General features: G+C 46.3%; 2 protein-coding genes across 3 annotated transcripts in view; both read left to right on the top strand.

Moving 5' to 3' along the window:
* Nucleotides 1–22,550, top strand: part of ANO9 (anoctamin 9) — a 769,113-nt gene that overhangs the window by 41,009 nt on the left and 705,554 nt on the right. The gene's annotated exons all lie outside the window — the stretch shown is intronic.
* Nucleotides 1–22,550, top strand: part of TSSC4 (tumor suppressing subtransferable candidate 4) — a 100,768-nt gene that overhangs the window by 41,012 nt on the left and 37,206 nt on the right. The gene's annotated exons all lie outside the window — the stretch shown is intronic.

Raw genomic sequence — 22,550 nt, 5'->3', positions numbered from 1 at the left:
CAGTGATCGAAGGTGAGGTGGTGCGCCGGGGCGGGGAGAGGCCGGCCTTCATTAGGCGGGATTAGCGTCCCTGCCATTTCCCAGAGACCCGGGAAACTGTTGCCGTGGGCGGGACCAGCCCCCATATGAGGAAGTCGGAGGGAGGTCCGTGAAGCCCCTGAGAACCCTGATGCTGGCGTAGGAAGTGCTGTGCCCCGACTGAATCGCTATTCGGTTGCAGCCGTAGTGAGGTGGGTCGTTTCCCCTGGAGGGGTGCCGCGTTATCAAGGAACTGTGCACCGGCGTTGATTTGAGCGAGCGCTGAGACTGAGTGACCCCGCTGGCAGCCGTTCGTTCGTCTACTGACTTCGAACTGTGCTACCCTGGTGCCTGCGATATTGCCGTAGGCTCAAGTAAACTACACCGGCAAGCGGACATCCTTCCCTGGTGGCAGCGGAGGGCTAAATGTCATATTTACCGTGTTTCCTTGTCTTGAGGTACACGCGCATGGGCCCCGCGTGAACATAGAGTCCCCATTGCACAGTGAATCCAGAGAAGCCCGCATGCATTCCCCATGATTCCACAAGTACTGTTATCCTTTTCAAAGTGGGTTTATCTTGCAAATGTAAACTTCCTGATTTATTTAATTGGTGGCAGCGATACCAGAATGAAAATGTGGTTATGCATTTAAATGAACCAGGCTTTATTATTCCATGTATTGGTGATATATAAACCTGATATTCATTTTATTTATTGATAGAGCTATTCCTAATATTTATGCAACACCAGTGTTCCTGAAGTCCTATTTACTGTATTTATTCTCAACCTGAATCCCAGAGTGCTGTAACAAATGAAATGTGAATGTGCTTCCCTAATTGATCCCTATTTACAGCAGAGAACTTTTATATAAAGGAATCGTATTTTTCTACAGCAGTGGTGTGGTGTCCTTCTTTTTGGTGTGACTGTGTAGGGGGTTATTATTGGGTCAGAGCCGGCTTAGCCCTACAGCCTTCACTGCCTTGACACTTGAGCCAAGCTACCCCCTTTGTGCTGGGTTTGCCCATCGCAGGTCCAACATAGACCAATTTTGGATCTTTGTCAGTTAAATGTGTGCCTCAAAAAGCAAAAGTTCTGTATGGTGTATCTGTAGAACATCCTAGGAGAATTTATGGCAGCTGAATCGGCAAGACTTTTCTTCACCCTTCACCTCAAACATTGAAAATACCTCGGTTTTGAAGGGGTTAGTTGTTACTACCAGTTAAATGGGTTACCACTCAGACTGAAATCCATTCAAATAATCTTCGCGAAGTGCATGTGCGAGTGGCAGCTTAGGCGACACAGTTAACACATATTCCCTTGCTTGAATGACTCTTTGATAACTTCCTACTTCCCATCCCTTTACCACTGCATCTACTAAGGCCTGTCTGCAGCTCTTCAAAAAGCTAGATCTTTCCATCATCCAAGAAAAGCCATCAATGTGTCCCCTCTAACTAATAACAGTTTTTTAGAGCAGTGTTGGTTGCAGAAGAAGGGAAAGTGTACCCATTTAAACCAAGTTTGAATTGCCCACACCATCTAGCCAGTCAAATTCAAAAACAGTTACAGTTCAGCAGTCCAAATGGAATGATGTAATTGTGCATTCCTCTAGTACCGTTTTGTCTCTTACATTTGAGACCACTGTATAAAGAGTTAAACAATCAGTGGACAAAGGCTACAGGATCATTCTCCAACAGAAACACCATTACACACAAAATAAAGACCGTCTAATACCAAATTTAGATTGCAGGTTTGGTTTAATCCTAGAAGCACATGAGGGCCTAGCATCTGCACATGCAGGGGTGGTGGCCACTATTTCACTATTGCAGCAACACTATTGGTGGCCAGGTCTATATAAACAGACTAGAGACTTTGTCCTTAAATGCGACATCTGTCAGCAGATGATAGGTTCCACCATTGCATGCCCACCACAGACGCCTCTATTGATGTCAAACAAGCAACTCACTTTTGTCTATCTGAATTACTGCAGCCCGTACAATCAGATGGGGCTCACAAATACATCTTGGTTGCAGTGGATTTCTGCTCTACATTGTTATCTGTTTGGCCACAGCGATCTGCTGATACCCAAACTGTTATTAAAGATCTGCAAGTCTTCATAGGTACATACTCAGTTGGCACATTCCATTCAGACCAGGGGCCGGCCTTTACCTCTCAGGCTGACAAAGAGACCATGAGAAAATTGGGTGTGACCGTGCAGTTCTCCTCCACATACCATCCTGAGGGGAATTTGGTAGGGGACAGGAAGAACCTAGACCTAAAGTGGTCTTTAACAGCTAGGTACTAGGCTCAAGTCGCAGTTTGCTCCATCACCTATATGGGGTCCAGAGAGCCCTAAAAAAAGCTGCCTAGTAAATCCCTGGGTGATTGGACTCCCTATGAGATCTTGTTTGGGGTTAAGATGTGGGTACCGGACCTCTACAGTCCCAGCACAGTGGCGGCAAAAACACTTTTTGACATCAACGGACATTTGGCTGTTTTACAGGAACTGAACAACTTCCAGGACACACAGAGCAATGTCCAAGTAAAATGCCCTGCTACTTGAGAAGTGAGGGAAGCACCAGCAACTCCTGGTTGGATCCCCAAGATTGGTGAACTGGTCCGGGAGAAAATAGTGGACAAGAATGAATTTGGGCAATCCTACGGAGCGCCTTTACCTGTCCTGGCTCTTGAAGATAAAAGAACTGTACTTTTACTGCCTGTTGCTGGTTGCAAAAAACAAGAGATTTGTGTCAACAGATCTCATCAAACTGCATCATGTAGCCGGTTCTACCCAGTAGGCCATTTGGGATCCTAAATAGTTACCTGTCTCCTCACTACTATACTGGAGGTCCCATTAGAAACTTTGTTCAGCGAAGAAGCTTCCACTGCCCAGCTGGGGATAGTCAGTAATGAAGTATCTCTTCTACCTGCTACATCAACAACTACTGTACAAATGCATTGTACGGAAACACTTATTTCTATATGGAAACCTGACATGGATGGTGTCTTTGTCAGTGTACCACAATTAAAGTCAACTCCAAGTTTTACACAGCATCCAGAAATGCCAAAATTAGGTCAAACCACCTCCAGCTACTTTGTCGACTTTGATGACTTTTCTTCGGATTCGTTTGACCCACCTTCACTTCCACCTCTGCGAGGTAGATTGCGTGTATTCTTCTTTTGGCTTAATAAGACGTACTTTGTTCCTCCATGGCTGTACCTGTGGATTACAATTTAGTTACTTTTCTTCATCCTTTGGAATGGTTTTGTGACAGTTTTATTCCTGCTTTTGGATAGTATGACTAACTATTATGAAATGCTCTGTTTTCAATATTATGGTCACTTCTTCTTGCATAAAGCAACTTCTTCACGTGCAGTATTTAATTACACACAGTGGGAGCACTGCCCTACACCACCATGGCAAAAAGAACAATTGATGGATGGAATGCGGAACAATATGAAATACTTACCCCCAGTACATAGATCTGGGCCTAAATCCATAGTTTTTTGCTTACCAATCAACCCCAGTTTGGACCCAGCCATATGCAAATCAGTCTTGCCCCTGCTCCCCATGGGAACAGCCCAGCCCGAACTGCCAGGCCATGTTCTCCCTGCACTGGAAACAAGCATTCTAGGACCGGTTTCGGGGTATTGTCCCTCATCAGCCAAGATGGTGTTAATCCAGTGGCATGGCGGGCACGGGACCCACGTCTGTGCATCCCCGCCCCACTTGGGGTGACTTATGTAAACAGAATAATTGATGGATGAAATGCTGAACAATGTTAAACACTCACCCCCAGTACAGAGATTTGTGGCTAAATCCATTGTTTTTTTCTCACCACGCCACCCCAGTTGGGACCCATCCATATGCAAATCCGTCTTGACCCTGCTCCCCATGGGACAGTCCAGCCAGGCCAGGTCCTTCCTGTTCTGGAAATAAGCATTCTAGGACCGGTTTCACTACAGGGTAGCTCACAAACCTTTGCACAGAAGTTTGCATATTTCTCTGGTCACAATACAGCTGATTCCATGTCCGATTATTATAGACTGATAACCATCACCAGCAAAGAAAAATATGTTCACGGATACAAAGCTTATATATTCTGAATCTTATCTTTTCCAGTTATCCACACAAGGATTGACTTCTGGAGAGACACTTTTGATTTAAAACCTATCTGGGGAACTAAAGATTGGCAGGGTCAGGGGAACAAGACATTATTTAGAGTATGCCAGGTCCCTCATTATGTGGTTTTCCTTAACAAAACTGTTCATCAGACGTCATGTCTTGGCATGAACAAAGATAAATATTTAAATATACCTAACGTTCCATCATTTGCATGTTTTGTGAACTGACAACAGTTTACAAATTACACAGATGAATCTTTGAACACCATGCTTCACAACGGTTCATACAATTCTTCAGGTACCAATCGGAAAGATGGTTAGTGTTTCACAACGGTTCATACAATTCTTCAGGGACTAATCGGAGGGATGGTTAGTGTGGCTATTAAATATGAACGGATGTCATGCATGTTTCCTGGGTGATACCAAAGGGTTTATGATCAGCAGGGCCAACCCACTTTACGCGCAGACACAACACTCTGGGATGGTAACAACTTATTGTTTGGAAGTTCTACCTTGATTTGCCAAAAACCTCAACATTGTCCCAGGTGAAACAACACTTGTCCCTTCTTAGGTCTCGCGTGGCGTTGCAGCGCAAAGCGCTGCTCCACCTCCGTGAAAGATTTTATAAGAGAGGACTTTCAGAAGAGCCCCTCAGTTCCACTGGCTGGCGTCACCGTTTATGCTAAACGGTGGCCTGCGATTGGAAATGAGGGTTTTCTATTCACGCCCTTTGTCTCCGTGCCGGACTGGCTCACCTGCTTTGCTGCTGTCGCAAAGCAGTTTCTTATCTTTAATGGGCCAAACACATGGCCCCATAAAGAATAAGAGATCCCCATGCTCCAGCTGCAGCGCGGTCTTCTTTCACTTTCGGGACTGCACTTGTTTGGTTTAGTTATCACACCAGTTGACTCACTCCAAAAGGAGGCGGCCTCCGCGGCAAAGCTGCCCCAGCAATATTACACTGATCTAAAACATTGCGCAGTAGTAGGAGTGTGAAAGTGAAAAATACATAATGGTCTGTGTGCGAGAGAGCGAGAACAGCGGCGGGAGTGCAGCTTAGAGTTGGTTATTTTCATGAGAAGAGCTTAGAAATAATAGCAGCTCAGATACGGTCATCCTGGAACGAAAACCAATTACCAGAGCTTCATTGTTTTAACATGTACAGAAGTACAGTAGTATGTTTTTACAATGGCAGTAGACCCAAGCCATGCTGTAAGAATTTGCGATTTGTGAATACCAGCCAGTAGGTCTTGAATCAAACACATCAATTAGAGTGCGTGGCACAAACAGTAAAATGTGCGAACCCGGTTCGGAGCAAGGTGAAAGCTGCAGATAGCCAGACGCAGAGACATAAACACAGACGCCCACGTGCCTATACATGTTTATTTTTAAATGATTATAGCGCACTGATGTGATTAGTTCATATATACACGCGCAGTCCAGACGGACACCAGTGGGCAGACAGACTCAGGGCGCCGCATATTTATTTTTGCATTGAGCTTTCGCTTTCAGTTGAAGTGAAAGCACGATGCAAATATAAACAGCGCTGCCTTCCCCCAATTGCACTTGTTTTCAAGGCTCTGCTGACCACGCCCCCACCAGCCCTTAGTCCGGGACTGGAAGAATAGCTGCCTCAGGGGAGCGGCGGCTACTGCTGGCTATGTTTTCGGGGAAGGCCGTAGTGGCTGGCAGTTTGAGGTTCTTTGACACAACATGGCCTTGTTGACGGACTCATTGGAAAGGCCTAGGGGCGCGCAATAGGTCTCAGATCTTTCTGCCAGCCCCCTCTCAAGCCCCCAGTGGTTTCGCCTCGCTTGCTGCGAACTTGTGTGCTCAACTCTGCGCTGAAAGGCGGGCGTTGGGAATCTGTATTAATGAACCACACGGGGCTGAATAATATTGAAATGGGTGGTTGCTCGCGGTGGTTGAAGCGAAGCTTGTCTGTCACCCCCTCAGTGTTTTTGTTGTGCTGTCCCCTCCGGCTCTACGGGTCCTTGCTTCTACCCCTTTGTATTTTTCCGCTCGCCTCTAATGGCAGCCGGGAGGTACCACCGAGGGAGGGGCGAGGGGCTAGAGGCTGGAGTATGGTCTGTCTTGCTGTCTGGAGCAGTTAGTTGGCAGCGGATCTGGTGCGAGGGAAGACCCAAACCCTGGTGCTCTCCTTCCACCACAGGGCTTTAACGCAGCAGAACCTCCCTGACATAGTGGGGTTAGTGAAGGCTATGTCTGATAGAGGTAAGCTAAGGCAGAAGAACCCTGCACATATTCTCAGCGCTATAACGTTTCTCATTTTGAAGAGGGGTAGGATATCCCAATGAATTAGGTGTTAGTTCCCCCACTTTGCACACAGGTAACTGCACCCTACATCCCTGCAGCGAGCAGAACAGATAGGTGCACAGTAACCCATTCAAGATGTCAAAGGAACATTGCCCTCCGGTGTTCAGTGAATCATGACCACTAGAGCGTTGCTTGTCCCGGGGAAGGCTGCTCTTGCCCTGTTCTACTTACAGTGCTACGTAGCCCCCTCTGCAGCTGGCAACCAGCTTGCACTTTGGTTATTTTGGTCACAAGGCACGGCAGTAGTCACCGCCCACTGTTGGGATGGCTGGGTTGCTGACAGTGCTGCCTATTGGTTTATTTTGCCAGGGTTTGCCCAACTGTCATGGCGTTCTGGCTCTTCCGTAGTTGCGTTGCTGGCTATGATACTGTCGTATCCCTCCGCAGCACAGTGGTTAGCACAGACTTTCTTAAAGAGGGAGCCGTGGCACTTGACAGCAAGTCCATGTGGCCAGTGCAAAAGCTATCCCTTGCACGTCTTATTTCTTCTGAGCTAAACGCTTTGTTTTGATGGTTTGGAGCTTTGTTTTCATAGTAGACACACGGTAGATTTAGAGTTCCGAAAAAGTTAAGTTTACAAAAAATAGTACATTGCGAATATGCTCCAACTCAACATGCGTTCTTGGGAATATTTTATTTGTAGACAGTTTCGTTGCGTCTTGCGATATTTTCATGTTTGAATGTCCAATTAGGTTTTAGCCATTTACAGTCAAAGCAATACAATTTAAAACAAATGCATTGAAGAACAGCTTAAACATCTGTAATGCTGCTTTAATATAAGCTTCATTAGGAAATCTTTTTCACGTTTCTAACTCCCCTGCCTGTAAACCTGCACAGCTATTGACTTAGCATTCATGATTGACAGTAGTGAGACTCATGCAATTGAAAACCTATTTTACGTATTTATCTATATTTAAAAATGAACACCGAGAGGAAAATAGATGGCTTTCTGTCTGCATCTGTAAAAGTAAGTAAAAACGGAAAACTGTGAGCCTTTTTAATGAGCAGTATAATGCAATGGAAGCACAGTGGTGCGCCTGGTTTTGTCAAATGGATTTGGTTATCTTCGTGCTACCAGTGGTATGGTGTGTAGTTATTTAATGGTCCCTTTTCTTTAGGTTTGTTTTTTGCTCATAATGTCGGACTTTAATCATATTTATTTTAGTACATGAAATATAACGTTGTAGCCAATATAGTTCGACATATAGTTAATTAAAGTGGACTCCCATTTGGACCTGAGGTCAAGTAATACAAGCCATTTCATCTATACTACAAATACATGTTGATATCTACAATTTTTAAGATTTAAATTATTTTTTGATCATGCATGTTGTTTTTGTGCACAGATATTAACTAACCTTGTACAAATGGTATGTTAGTGAAGTATTTTGTTGCACAGGAAAGTCTTCCTTATATATAGATATATATGTATGTACATGCCTTGGAAAAGTCATATCTATCTCTCATTTCCCTTGGTACAGAGGTAACATAGGACATGTTTACTATTTCACTTGGGGATTATCCCCACTCCTATTATGTTTCAAAGGTAATCTCAAGGCATAAAACGCTCAATCTTGAAACAAATACTCTTTCACTTTTACTTTTTATGTCGGAAATTTTTTGCAAAGGTGTATTTACGTTTTCCTGCAATGATCAGGTTTCTTGTAATTGTATGTTATGTTATGTTATGTTATGTTATGTTAAGGGATGCTTATAAAGCGCTCTGTCACCGTGGGTTTCCTGGCGCTAGTCTGATACTGACAGAAGGGAAAAGAAAATTAACCAGATTGTGGGAAAAGCCAAGTTTTTAAAGATTTACGGAATTGAATGAGCGAATCAGAGAATTTAAGTGAGGGAGGGAGAGAATTCCAGAATTTGGCGGCTAGGAGTGCAAATCTCCGGCCACCGATTCTGCAGAGTTTAAAAGAAGGAACAACCAACAGATGGAGGTGAGAAGATCTGAGGTTGCGTGAGGGGCAGTAAGGGCTGATAAGGGATTTCAAGAAGGCAGGACAGGGGCCGGTAAGAGATTTAAAAGTGAGACAGCCGATCTTGAAGGCTGCCCTCGAAGATACAGAGAGCCAGTGTAGTTTGGTGAGAAGGGGTTTGGCGGATTGCCATTTCGGAATCCCGAAGGCCAGTCTCGCCGCTTGGTTCTGGACGATCTGAAGTCTGGAGAGGAGGGCCTTAGGTAGACCATGATAGAGAGAATTCGAAAAATCCAAGCGGGAGAGAACAAGAGCCATAATAACTTGAATCAAGGCTTCGGGGGTCAGGAGGTAGGCCACCTTTCTGATCCTGCGCAGCTGGTACATGCAGGAAGAGACCACCATCCCTATTTGGGGTTTAAGGGATAGCTCGGAGTCAATGATGACCCCGAGACTCTTTACTGAGGCCACAGGGGTGGGGGAAGGGCCGAGGTCGGCCGGCCAAAAATGCGGGCCCCAATGGGTGGAGCTCTTGCCGGGGAGGAGGAGCTCCGTCTTCCCGGGATTTAATTTAAGCTGGTTATGGCTCATCCACTGAAGAATGTGGACCATGACCGCCTGGAAATTAGAGATAGCAGAAAGAGAATCAAGAGGAAAGATGAGTTGCAGGTCGTCAGCGTAGTTAAAGACGGTGACGTCCCACTGCCTCAGAGAAAGAAGAAGAGGTTGAAGATACAGGTTGAAAAGGAGAGGAGATAAAGAGGAGCCCTGAGGGACCCCGCAGAGTGAACGCTCCCTAGGTGCCCTGTAAGTAACCAGGCTGACTGTCTGAGACCTCCCAGTCAGGAAGGATTTGACCCAGGCCAGCGCCAGGCCCTGGATGCCGGCCTGCTCGACACGGTGGAGAAGGATGTTGTGGTCCACCGTGTCGAAGGCGGCCGACAGATCTAAAAGAACCAGGGCCTGAGGGGTACCCCTGTCCACGCCGGCTCTAAGAGCATCCAACACGGCCAAGATTACTACCTCCGTAGAGTGGCCGGGTCTGAAACCGGCCTGGTTGGATTCTAGGAAGTTGGAGCTCTCGATGAACTGAGAGAGACAGGCGGTGACATGGGCTTCCAGAATTTTGGCGAAGTAGGGCAGAAGGGAGATAGGCCGGTAATTCGCCAACGCTGCGGGGTCAGCTCCAGGTTTCTTCAGCAGAGGCACCAAAACGGCTGCCTTGAAGGAGCTAGGCACAGAGCCAGAGGAGAGAGAGGAGTTCAAGAGAGAAAGAATATTATCAGGAAGAGAGAGACATATGTCCCGTAATATGGAGGGAGGACAACAGTCGTCTGGAGAGCCGGATTTAACCCGAGCGGCCAATGTGGCTAAGGATTTTGAATCTAGAGAGGGAAAATGTGTGAAGGAGAGGGCATTAGGAGGGGGACAGACAGAGTCACTGCCGGGAAAGGTGGCCGGAATAGTGTCCTTAATCATAACAATTTTCTCCAAGAAAAACGTGCTGAGAGCATTGCATGACTCCTGTGTGGGTGCCTGGGTCGGGAGCGTCCTAGGGTCGGAGGTGAATTCGTCAAGGACTCTGAAAATCTCCTTTGATTTACAAGGGGCAGATACAATTTTTTTAGAGACATAGGCTGTTTTGGCCGCGGCGATGGCTTTTTTGTATTTATTGCGAGCGGCCACATAGGTGCTCGTGGGGCAGTAGGTTCTTCTCCACTTGCGCTCCAGTTGGCGTAGCTCCAGATGTTGGGTTTTTAGTTGGAGGTCAAACCATTTATGGGAGTTACTGTGCCGCGAACGGGGAAACTTAGTAAGCGGGGCAAAGATATCACTAGCTGACGTGAGCCAGTGAGAGATGTTACCATCTAGCTCATCAGTACGGGTATCGCTAGAAAGGGAAGGGCAGGAACGAGACAGATGAGAGAGAAATTCAGAGGAATCGACAGCCCTCCACTTGCGGGCAACACCGCCCTCCAAAGGGGGGGCCCTGATGTTATCGTTGACTGAGATTGTAGTCTCAATCAGGGAGTGGTCAGACCACACACAAGGAGAGATCTGCGGGCAAGAGGACTTCACCCCATGAATCCAGATGTGGTCAAGGATATGGCCCCCGCAGTGTGTGGGGAGCTTAAGAAGTTGAGTAAAGTTTAGGCTCGAGAGAGTCTCAAATAGCTCAGTGGCGTGCGGCCCGGCATCCTTGTGTTGGAACCAGTAATTAAAGTCGCCAAAAATGGCGACACGGGAAGTGGAGGTGATGAGGTTGGCAAGCTGCTCAGTGAAGGAAGAAGGGAAGGAGGGCATAGGAAGGGGGGGGCGATAGAGAATTATGACAGTAACTGCACCCACCTCAGTTCCTAGGCTGAGGACCAGGTTATCCACTTCGGGGAGGATCAGAGAGGCGGTAGCGATGATTTTTAAGTTCTTGCGTATAATTGCTGCCACCCCACCACCGGACCGGCCCCCGGGGCGATTGGCATTCAGCAGATAGTAATCAGGGGGTAATGCCGCCAGGATATCCGGGAGAGAGTCGTCGGTGAGCCAAGTTTCAGATAATAAAAGAACATCAGGATTCTCAGCCGAGAGTAGGAGGAAGATGTCAGTTTGGTGTCTCACCAGAGAGCGAGTATTAAGGTAAAATATTCGGAGGTGAGAATCGCAAGGGGTGGAAGGGGTGTGTAGCGCGTCCGATCCCAAATGGGAAGAAATGTTCCCCGGAATTCCCAATGAGGAAATGCGAGCTTTGACATCGGGCGAGAGGGGGCATGAATGGGATTGTAGGCTCTTTAGAGCAGAGGGAGTGTAAGAGATCGCGGCTGTAGCGTCCCTAGCCCCTGGACCCGTCCGGCCGCGGACGGGCGCAGACGGGCTTAACTCAGGCGCAACTCCGGCGCGCCTACGACGCGCCCGCTGCGCTCGTCCGCTGCGCTGACACATGAGGGAAGTTTAAATAGGCTGACGACGAGGGGGGTGTGGCGAAGATGGATCTCGCCGGCCAACCCTACCCAAGATGGCGCCCACGGCCGCTGGGAAGCACCGTTAAGCGGTGAGGCCACGGCGGGTGGCTTGGCAACTAGAGAGGTGGCAAGCCGATTGAGAGGTGAGGGGCGCTGCTAGTAGTCAGCAGGGCAGATTAGGAAATTATTTTAAAAATAATGTCTACCGCTCGTAGTCAACGGGACAGGAGTCAGGAAGCTAAATTGCACTGCTCGTAGTCAGCAGAGTAAGACAAGAGTTTAAAAAAAAATAAATTACAGTAACAAACGCGCGCAAGTCCTCTGCCACCGGGCTGCTAGCGTAGATGAAAATGAATAAAATGTAAAATGAATATATTTACCAGGCATCTAAATTATCTAGCATACACGGAGAAGGCCTTGGCAGTTGATGGGATGCTCAGTTCTTCCCTAGTTATGATAAAAGGCATTATCTTGTAATTACGGGAATTCAAGCTATTGGCATTATAAATGACAATGCCATTTATTTATGTTTTAAAAATGAAAACGAAAAGAAAAGGCATTGTCATTTACAATGTCAAAAGCTCAAACTGGTGTTCATGCGAGACCTATTGCATTGCAAATGCTTGTTTTTGAGGACATGGGACTCCAGGACTTTTTGTTAGGTCCTTGAAAACCACGGCAAAAGTGCTTTTTGTATGCAATATATAACGAAGTGTGGAAGTTTCCCAGTAGGAGGCTGCTGAGAGACTGCGTGAAATTGCCAAGGCAGATTTAGAAAGGACTCTATTGAAAGTTGATAAAGGCATGACCACATTGTCCACTAGGATATACTCTCTGGGTAACAATGTAAGCTGCAACAGGCATCATACAAGATGGCATGTTTTCTTTACAGCATGGGCAGTCATAGCTTATATTAATTAGGTTACTGAGCTGGACTCTACAGACACTTCGTGCTGGTCGCGTTCCATGGCAACACCTTAATGCCACTATCTTGATTTTACTTTCCAATCTTACAAAGCAACAAACCATCATGGCAAGGAGAAACGCAGCTTACACTTTGTTACACATAGAGAAGTTGGAGAAATTACCATTCGCTGTTGCATAAATACTTTTTGCGGATTGGATAATACAGAGGTTTATTTCTCTGCCAATTTCGACATTTCACTTCCATCAAGTAGCTAAATGAACGCTATGAAGCGCTAGGAGAAGGATATGTGTACGAGTCATGGATTTTACCTTTTAGATATCACTGTGGGAATAATGAGACTGAAGTCTTTCTTAGCGGGACTGGTGTGTAGGGAGGTTTTGTTTTATGTTGCGTGTAATACGTCCATGGCTAATTTGTCCTCTTATCTGAAGTGTTCTCCAGCTAAGGTGATCCGTCCGGCTTTCAAGTTACTCTCAAATGGGAGTTATTTGATGTTGAATGATCATAGCTGCCGCTGCTGCATGAAAACGGGCATTGCCGATCTGTTGACGGTTTCTACAGTTGTGACCTGTTGCACACAAGTACTGTTTCCACAGTTAGGTGCTTCTTTGCCCTTCAATAAAGCTTTTGAATGTGCACTTTGATGCTTTGAACTGACTGAAAGCTGGATTGTTCCAGAAGGATGTGGCCTTAACATCTGCAAAGAAGAAGTTTAATCTTCAAGTTGCAAGGTCTACTTCTGAGATACAGGCACTACTTTGTACTAATTTCCCACTACATTTTAGGGGACTTGCCCTCCACATTTTTAACATGTCTAGTATGTTAAAAGTGGCACACATTAAGGACATAGTCTCTGGCTTGGTTAGTACCTTCCAGAGAGTCTTCAAAGTTATTTCATCATTCATACAGTTCTTGCTGGGAAGCATTTTGGACTCTTCCACTGGTCCTGTTTGTGGGGACTTTGTTTTTACTTTTTCTGCTCCGCAGTGGATGTGCCATCAAGTGACCAAATGGAACTGGCACTTCCACATGTGCTCCTGTGTTGTGAATGCCTGATAGTGTTTTTGCGCACCCTTGCTTCAGGAACTAAATGAACACTAGTTCTTGTCCTTTCAGCCTGTGTGGCTACACTGCAGGTAGCCCATATTCTGCTGTCTTCTATGCACTTTCAAGTGTGCCCTAAACATATGCCTAGAAGCGCAACTAGTTCGGTCTCTGGACATTGACCTACTGGTGAGCCCGTTAATGGCCTACTTGTACTGTTGTCCTTTTCACTTGCCTTTGCTTCTGCTGTTGCTTCTGGATGTATTCTAGGAGCCCTCCTGGGATGCTTCTGCTCCTGGTGCCCTAGATCTTGGTTCGGCTCTTCGGATCCCATTCTGGCTGTTCCTCCTTCGGCGGCTGCTGAGGAAAATGGAAGGTAACATATTTGCTCTAAGGATCTGATCGGATGGATGCCTCCGGGAACATCATCTACGGTTGCTGGGAACAGCAATGCTTTGTCTACCTCTCGGACCACATAAAAATTGTAGCAGTTTCGAGTTGTGGGATTTTAAAAAATTCGGCTTTTTAAAAAAACAAAACATTTTATTGAAATAATGCACAGCAGAGTCAGCAGTTCAATAGCACATCGACATAAAGGGAGCAATACAGTAGGCACATTACATAACAAATATATTATATCAGCGGGCTCCGTGGTGTGAGGGTCCAGTTCTGTCCATGGCCATGTCAGCGGTAGGGGAACTGCAAATCTCCCCTCTTTAAGCATTCCAGTGACCCAATTTCTTGTCCCACTTTTTGGGGCATCCCCTGAGTTTATAGACGGTCTTCTCAGCAATCATACATCTATCCATTTCAGCCACCTATCCAATTGTCAGTGGTCGTTGGGGAGCGCCCCAGTGCATCGCTATCGAGCGCTTTATCAGCAGGCATCCCAGGGCCACCCATTGAAGTTCTATCTCTGTAAGATCTATAGCCCCCCCATATATTAAAGACCCCCCCCCCAGTTGACAATGGGATGGGTTTCCCCAGTGCTTCTGTCATTTTCCGGATCGCCCCTTCCCATAGCAACTGAATTACAGGACAATCCCATAAAGTATGGTAGAAGGTGCCAGTCTGGCCGCACCCCGCAGGCACAAATCATCGAGACGTCGGCCTATCCTAGCCAGGAGGGGACCAGACATATAGGTCCTGTGTTAAACTTTCAGCTGTATCAATCGGAAGCGATGGCTTATTGCCGTTTCTCTAGGGGACATCAGTGCCATCTGCCATTCCTCATCCTCTAAGTGCCCTACGCCGCCCTGCCATTTGTCACGTAGAATTTGAAAAGAGTCAGGCAAATTATTGCAGAGTTTGCGATATGTACATGATATGGCCTTCGTCTGGAGGGGTTCAGAGAGCAGCCTGTCTTCAAGGGGGGAGGCCTCAGGGAGCGAGGAGAGGTCAGGTATGTTCGTGAGTATGGCGTGCTTAATCTGTAAATACCGAAAAACCTCTGCTGGGGTGAGTGCGTGTTTTTTCTGGAGGTCGGGGAAGGATAAGAGCGCCCCTCTATGGACAATTCGGCTTTCTTTTAATTGCAAAATTAAATACAGCTTTAATTTATTTTTTTTACTGATTTTTCAACTCCCTTTCACTACGCTATGTGCTATTAAAGCATCATGATGCAGTTTTAGATTTTAGTAGGGTTTTTTTCATATACTCATTGACCCTTAAATGTTAACATTTGTCTAGGGATAGCTTTCATCGACTCACGTCTAAGGAGTGGGTGTCACGTTGTCAGGAATTGTCTAGTTAGCAACACAACCATTAACATGCTTACATTTCTTAAGTTGCCTTATCTTTTACACACATTGACTTTAGACATACATTTGCGTGTTTGACACTACAGGATAACATTCCCTGAACCAGCATTGCTTACATTTCTTCTTCGTAGATGCTATATCACGACACCTTGAACATTCAGTACAAGGGATCATGTTCACTGCACAAATGTTATTATTTTTATTGTCTGGGAGGCGACATCGCTATGCAACTAGAATAAACTGTTGCTGCCTGACAGGTTGCGACATGGCCATATGGGTGCTGTTTATTATATATACAGAATTGCTACCTTGTTTAAGGGAAAAGGAGCACTCCTCTGACATTGTGAGATCACTGCATGCTGAAATTCCAGCTCAGCTGATTCCTGTGTACCAACACAAGGCATGTCCAGCTCTACACCAAGACAGACAGCGATTTGGTAGATCACCTACCTAGGTAAGATAACATTAGGGAGTGCTAAGTTGGAGTACAATATACATAGTACTTTTATGCCAGCGTAGATTTACTGTTATAGTACAGTGATGGAATCGTTTCTCCATTTCACTGTTCTCATAATGCTTATTAGGCTATTCTGTTTCAGCACACATATTTTTTAGAAGAATCACAATGCCGCAATAAATCTTTAAACGCCTTGCTGAGTATTTCTTTGAGTATGCATGAGGTGTCCAAACGAAAGGGTTCTAGATATGTTACCACAATTTCCTTGAAGGGATCAGGGTTATCATGTTCCAAGTTTGTATATAAATGTGTTACCCCTTAAGGTTAGGGGTGCAAATGGTGCACTGTGGGCCAGCAGAGATCCAGGCCAACGTATCCTGAGGGAGTGCATGGAATCAGTCTGGCACAATCCTGATGTTTATATAGTCCAGCAAACGCACAGTAATACTGGAGAGGTACAAGCCGTATGACACCATTGGTCTGCATGCACCGTCACACAACAGAGGCCTTTTTGGAATTTGTTCAGGTCAATGCAGACATGCATTGGCAAAGCCATTGTCTAATCATTTAAAGGCAAGACAAACTGACTCTGCTGTTGCTTGTTTCTGGAGAGTGCTGCTTCTTGGGGCTACTCTCCTGGGTTGGGACAGGATCAATTGATGAGGTGTTTATTCTTGACTTCAACAAGATCCCATTTTTTGTGTAAAACCATTCATCACTCCTACCCGAACAGCAGAGGTTGAATTACTAACTGAATCTACAGTTGACATGAAGATTGTGCAAATCTTTCTCTGAAATTGAATCAGTCACTTAAGCTTACAGAGCTTACAAGCACATTGTAAAATGTGTGGATTTGATGCCAATTTGTCATTTAACTCCAATTGCAAAACATTATTAACATTTGTTATTTCAAAGTTTCCTTTATTACATACTTAGTCTATTGTTGAATGTCTCTACTGACCTCAATCTGAAGTCAATTCTGAACAATAACTACATGTTTCCTTCTTGTTTATAAAAAAAAGAAACAAATGAACGCAGAGCTACTCTGCATTTAACCTAGTGGTTAGACCAATGGGGATTATAGAACACTTAGTAGTGAACTCTCTCAGCCTTGGGTAAACATATTCAGTTTAATATGCCTTCCTGTAGTTGCTAATGGTATTTAGTCATCCAGGCTCTGTTTTTTTCCCCAACAAATCTTTCCATGTATTCATATGATCTTGTTTAATTTGTCCTTTTCTTATCCATTGTGTCTTCACACTGAATATGGGGTGTCTACAATTTTTGGTTTCCTACGTTCTGTCCAGCCAAACGCTTATCCGGGCACTATGCTTTGAAGAACTGCAAGCAGTCCTGCAGCATTTCTGGGGAGATCGTTCCGCTGGTGGTGACGCGGAAGGTCTCAAACTACAGCTCCCAGCATTCCCGGCGCTCCTGTGGAACGCTGCTGTTCGCCATCATCCCTAAGCACCAGGAGGCGCTTAAAAACACGCCGAGTCTCCCGCGGTGCGGGACGCGCGCAGGCAAAGCCAGGGCCAAGGGTGGGCCCGTCCGCGCCCGTCGTAGTCAGGAGTAGGCATGGCTGGGCCACCCCCTTTCCAACAGCTAATTTTTTTTTTTTTTTTTTTTTAAAACCTTTATTGTGCACAAAAAGCAACAAATACGGACCCACAACCTACAGGTCGGGCACGATACAGTAAGCACAAAAGCAAATAGGACAAATTCCCAGCAGCACCAGGATTTATAGCAACAATCAAGAAATAGCCCTGCAAACGAGTACGTGTCACCAGGAAACAGGAGCATTAAAGGTTAGTTTTAAGGGTTATAACAAGAACTTAAACAGTAAGGAGAGAGATCAAGGAGTACTGAGTCCGAAACATTACGTCAGAACAGGAGGAAACAACAGCATAGTGTGGAAGCAAACCCATAAGCGAGCATCAAAAAACAACATGGCAAATCAGGGGCAAAGAACAAGAGCTGCGACTAGCAAGTACGCGCCACGTAGCACGCCACCCTCTTCCACTGACCCGTCCCCCGGACCCAGAACAGAAACAGATAAAGAAAAGCGCAGAAAATAGATAAGGCCCATAGAAATGAACTGTATGAAATGAAAACCCACCCCCCACCCTACAACAAAGCGAAGGCTATGGCCTACCCCCCCCGACAGCGTGTCTTTCGCCCACTAAAGAACCCGAAATATAGAAAAAGAAAGAAAGAAACAGAAAAAGAATACCCTAATAACAGAGGAGGGCCGAATTCCAAAGCATCCGGACTCCCCGGCCGGTAAGTCTCTCCACCACCCAGAACTACAGGATTAGAGCGACAATACAAAAAGAAGCAGGGAGAGACGTCAGAATTAGTGTAGCACGCGTCGAGGAAGCGTCCCAACCCGGGCCCCCCACCCGCCCATCAAGAACAAGAAAACAAACAGGATCACCCCTAACCCTGGCCAGATTTCCAGCGGCCATCCAAATACGACCCCGGATAGCACATCGCCCCACAGAGAACAAAGGGGTAAAATGGCCGCCCTCTACAAGAAGAAGGGCCCCCTGCACAAATAGTACAAACCCAGTCACTAAGCGTGGCACAGATCCAGGATATCGCCGCACCAAAATCCACCCAGTCCAGCATGAAACAGCAATAGAAACCCTCAGCATCGCCATCCTGAGCAGCGTAGGAACACCATGGCGTCTCCAATCGAGCCGCAAACGAGGATAAGGGTCCACACAGGATAGGAAACAATGTAGCTTGCACAAAAGACAGTGGCGGCAGTCCTGAAAAGAATCCAGTCACAGAGCGTTTCACCCGCTGAGAAGTACGCCGCAACAATGTCTCGATTGCAAGTCCAGGAGAAAGTTGATCAACCTCAGAAGGGGGTCCGGCTGGCGGGGCACTCCCCGATTCCAGAGCGACCGCGTCCAACTTCGCGCCAAGCGCACAGGAGCAATCGCGCCATTCTGCCCTCAAATCGGCCAGCGCTGCAAGGATGGAGGCGCGAGTGATGCCAGGCGGTCGAGCTAATGAATCGGCAGCGCGGAGTTCAGCGAGGTGTGCCGACCGCCACTTAGAGCCATGGAGGGCACCATCACTAGGGGCAAAGACGGAACCCAGTCGCGCCACTGAGGGGACGATCGCCATATTGTGCACCAACACAGGGGCAACTACACATAGGAATGGGTCCCAGGATAGGTAGCTGGGGTGCAGGCACAGGCAAAGTCCAGAACTCCCTTCAATAGTGTACAACAACGCATGCAGGACTCGGCATGGAGACCCGATCCTGCGTGGAACAAAGGCGAGCTGTAGCGGCCATTTCCTCCTCTCACCACACAATATAGCGCAGCTCACCACACATCGCCATGAAGGGAGGAAGCGACGAAGACCAGTGCCGGTCAAGCAGCTCCGTCTCAGGAGGAATCGGCACGGTTACCGAACCGGCCAAAAATCGTAGCAGGGGACACAGGCTCAGCATCCGTCTGTGGGCTCCGAGAAGCTCTAGCCGTCTCCAGCGGAGCACATCCACCCGGGGCACAGGTCCAGGGCTCGGCACCGGTCGTCGAGGAAATCCGCATTTATCACCAGTAATCGGGCCGGGAAGAGCACCGGAGAAACGCCACCAGCGACAGCGCACCTCCCTCGTCTTTTCGCGGCCACCGCGCCTCAGGATAACAATCAGGATGAAGTTTTAGTAGAACAGGCTCGGGGAGCCGGGCAACTACACGTCCGTCTCCGCCGCCATCTTGGCTCCTCCCCCTCCAACAGCTAATTGACGCTCCCAAGGACTTGGTCAGTGACTTTGATTTTTATCAAATTTTTGCTTATTGCTTCCATTTTCTTTGGCAAACAGTTTTTGTAATAAAAGCTAACAATGAGTAAGAATAACCATAAGGGATCAGGGGGCTCAGAGGTTGTTGGAAGACTTGATGCCTTTCTCATGAGAGCGGAATCTGTACTCATCCATGAGATTGAGCTTACCCAAAGGATATTGTTTTTAGATCCTCGCAGAGTTTCTACTGGAGTTTCTTTGGCATGTTCTCAGTTAAATTTGGATCCATCTGCTGAATCGACACCACAATTAGCCTCTGGGTCACCTGTAACATCAACAGTTGTTCCTTCTACCCCAGTTAGAGATTCCATCCCCATTATTTTATCCCCAGACAAGATACTAACTCGTCAGCAGCGGCAAACCCAGGTCAAGAAGGGGGAGGGTGCGGTCACAGCCCCATCTAAGAAAATGAAGGCGGGTGGCTTGCCTCTGACCTCGCATCAGGCCAGTAAAGTGGCAAAAACCAGAGGGGCTGCCAGCGGAAAGAAAGGCTGTGTCCAAGAGGTTATAACTTCAATAGTTATCAGTTCTCAGGCCAGCTCTAAGCAGATGTCACGTGATATGGAGGACCGGCTTTTAGACAAACTTGAAGAAAAACTACTGGTAATGCTTGAACCCCTAGCATCAAAACTCGTAGATATTGTACAAAGATTGAGTAATATTGAGCACCAACTATCACTGCCAAAATGTAATCTGATGGTATGTCTAGTGGCCCTACTGTTTCTAATGGAGTGCCAGTTTCTATACCAAACCTGCCCACCCAGCAATACTGACACAGCCGCTAATACTGTCTCACAAGCCCCCCCCCCCAAACTATGGGTAACACGCTAGTCTCTGACGTAATAGCTTCACACAGGAGGGAACCACCCGGGACCATCAGTAGAAGGTTGCCACAGGGAGGCTTGGGTAGCCATAGTTGTAATGATCATCTCAATTTACCCCCTGAGGCTACGCCCTATACCATTGTACTCACGAATGTACCTCCCTTACAACCCGGTATTGAGGAAAACTGGGTTTCACTTAGGAATAAAGCCCTTCGTCTAGTAAACGCCAAAACAGGGCTGGGTGGTCATCTATTTAGGGGGTTTAGAATGGCACATAGGATTGCCTGGATAGGGAAATCAAGGAAAATAAGTAGAGGTGATTGTGTGGTGGTGAACTTTGGGTCCTCCCATTTAGTAAAAACAATTCTTGATAGAGCCGGATCAAGGCATTTGAGTTGGGAAGGTATCAACATCTTACCCCTAGGGTTTTTCTACCAAAATACACCACTTTCGACAATGGGCAGGGTTGATCGCAATACATTAATACATGCACAGGGAATGTTGAGTACTCTGTACCAACTTATAACAGATTTGAATCATTCACAAATCTGGAGGATATAGATTGACTGGGTCCCATAACTTTAATTGAAAAGACCCTATCCCAAATGGACGATCAAGATGGGGGCCATCAAGCAACGTGCATCTCTAGAAGTGGTGAGGAAGTTTCAAATGGAACCCAGTGGCGATTAGCGCCTATAATTTCGGGTCCTTCTGTAACCACCAGGGCACGTGACAATGGTATGGTTCACTCGTGTAATTCTACTGTTAAAGTTCCAGAAACCTACATGTCAAATTACGGACAAGACCCCTCAAACAAAAACTTGTGTTCCTACCGAGTCTAGCACCGTTTTAAAAATAGCTTCTTGGAAAATTGCGGAGCTTGTAAGCAAAGTAGCTTCTATTGAATGGTAATCATATATTGAGGACCTAGATAGAATATTTTTTCAAGAAACCTGGGCAGTGGACCAGGTTTTTTGCCAGGGATACATTAATTTTTCTAAACTAGCGGTACAGGGTGAACGAGGTAGTCCAAAGGGGGGTCTGACAATGTCGGTCAGGCAGCTCCACCAATACAAGTTAGAGGAGATCGCTATTGACACTCGGGACATTCTCATTGTCAAGTTATCACCGGGTTATTTCCCGGATGTTTTACTCATTAATGTTTATTCTAGGGGTCAGCAAGGCGGGAAGACCTCAAACATTGTAGCCCTACTTGATGGTTTTTTAACGAATCACAGAGGTCACAGTAACATTCTAATAGCTGGGGACTTTATTTGCACGTATGAACCTCTTGATTGTGAGTATATGAATTTTAGTGTGGAGGAGGATGACCAGTGGTCGATCCCAACTCTGGAACTTCCTCCCATAAAAAAGTGGACTAGTGCTGCACTCCAATTAAAAGTATTCTGCCTGGAAAATGGGTTGAGAGTGGCAAATGGTCGCACGAAATATGACAAATCAGGGATGCCAACATATAGTAGTGGGCAGCGTTCTAGTTGTAAAGACTATTTTATAATAAATAAGGAGTTTTGGCCAAAATTGTTATACATGGTGGTAGAAGTCCGGCCAGAAAGTGATCATAATCCCCTTTTAGTTTCCCTGCGGGCTTTGGAATTAAACCATGCTGAAGAGTTGCCGCCATGTGTAGAATTTGGATGTAAACAAGAACATAGCTGTGTTAAAAATATTCTTTGTGAGCTGGGGTTGAGTCGGCTGTGGACCTCCCCAGCCGGAATTACGTTCCCAAGTAAAACAGAGTTAAAGGCAGCATACTGGCACATGATAAATCTTAGACGGTTCACAGCTTCTACCAGTCTTACCCTGTCCAGCACCTTTCTTGAAATTAAACATGAACCAAAATTTGAGCAGTATTGGGATTTAATCACATCAACACGCAATAGAAAATGATTCCATCAGTTCAGAGTGGGAACAGTACCCACCAAGGCCTTTATTTCGAAGTGGTCTAATCTTGATGCAAATAATAGCAACTGCCCTTTCTGTCCGGACAGGGTAGAATTATTGGCTCATATTCTTTTTGCTTGCCCAGCATACAGCAACCCGAGGTGATGCTGGTTGAAACCTATTTGTTCAGTATTGGGCACCAGGTCATACAGTGAGGCATTCAGAATACTTAAAACAGCAGTAGACTGCCCCACTGTGATTGCTACAGCTAAGTTCTTGGGTTGGGTGTGGGTGATTCGTTGGACTAAAGGGAGGCATAGGTAAAGTCTCTCTTTTGTCCATCACCCTATATTTTTATCATTGTTACACGCATTTTATTGTACAGATTTGATGCTCTTTTTGAAGGAAAATTGCACTATGTTATTCCTGGCCGCTGATATGGGAGTGTTT

The sequence above is a fragment of the Lissotriton helveticus genome, chromosome 3_1 (genome assembly GCF_964261635.1).
Source record: "Lissotriton helveticus chromosome 3_1, aLisHel1.1, whole genome shotgun sequence".
NCBI classification, from domain to species: Eukaryota; Metazoa; Chordata; class Amphibia; order Caudata; family Salamandridae; genus Lissotriton; species Lissotriton helveticus.
This window is presented reverse-complemented; position numbering and strand designations above follow the sequence as displayed.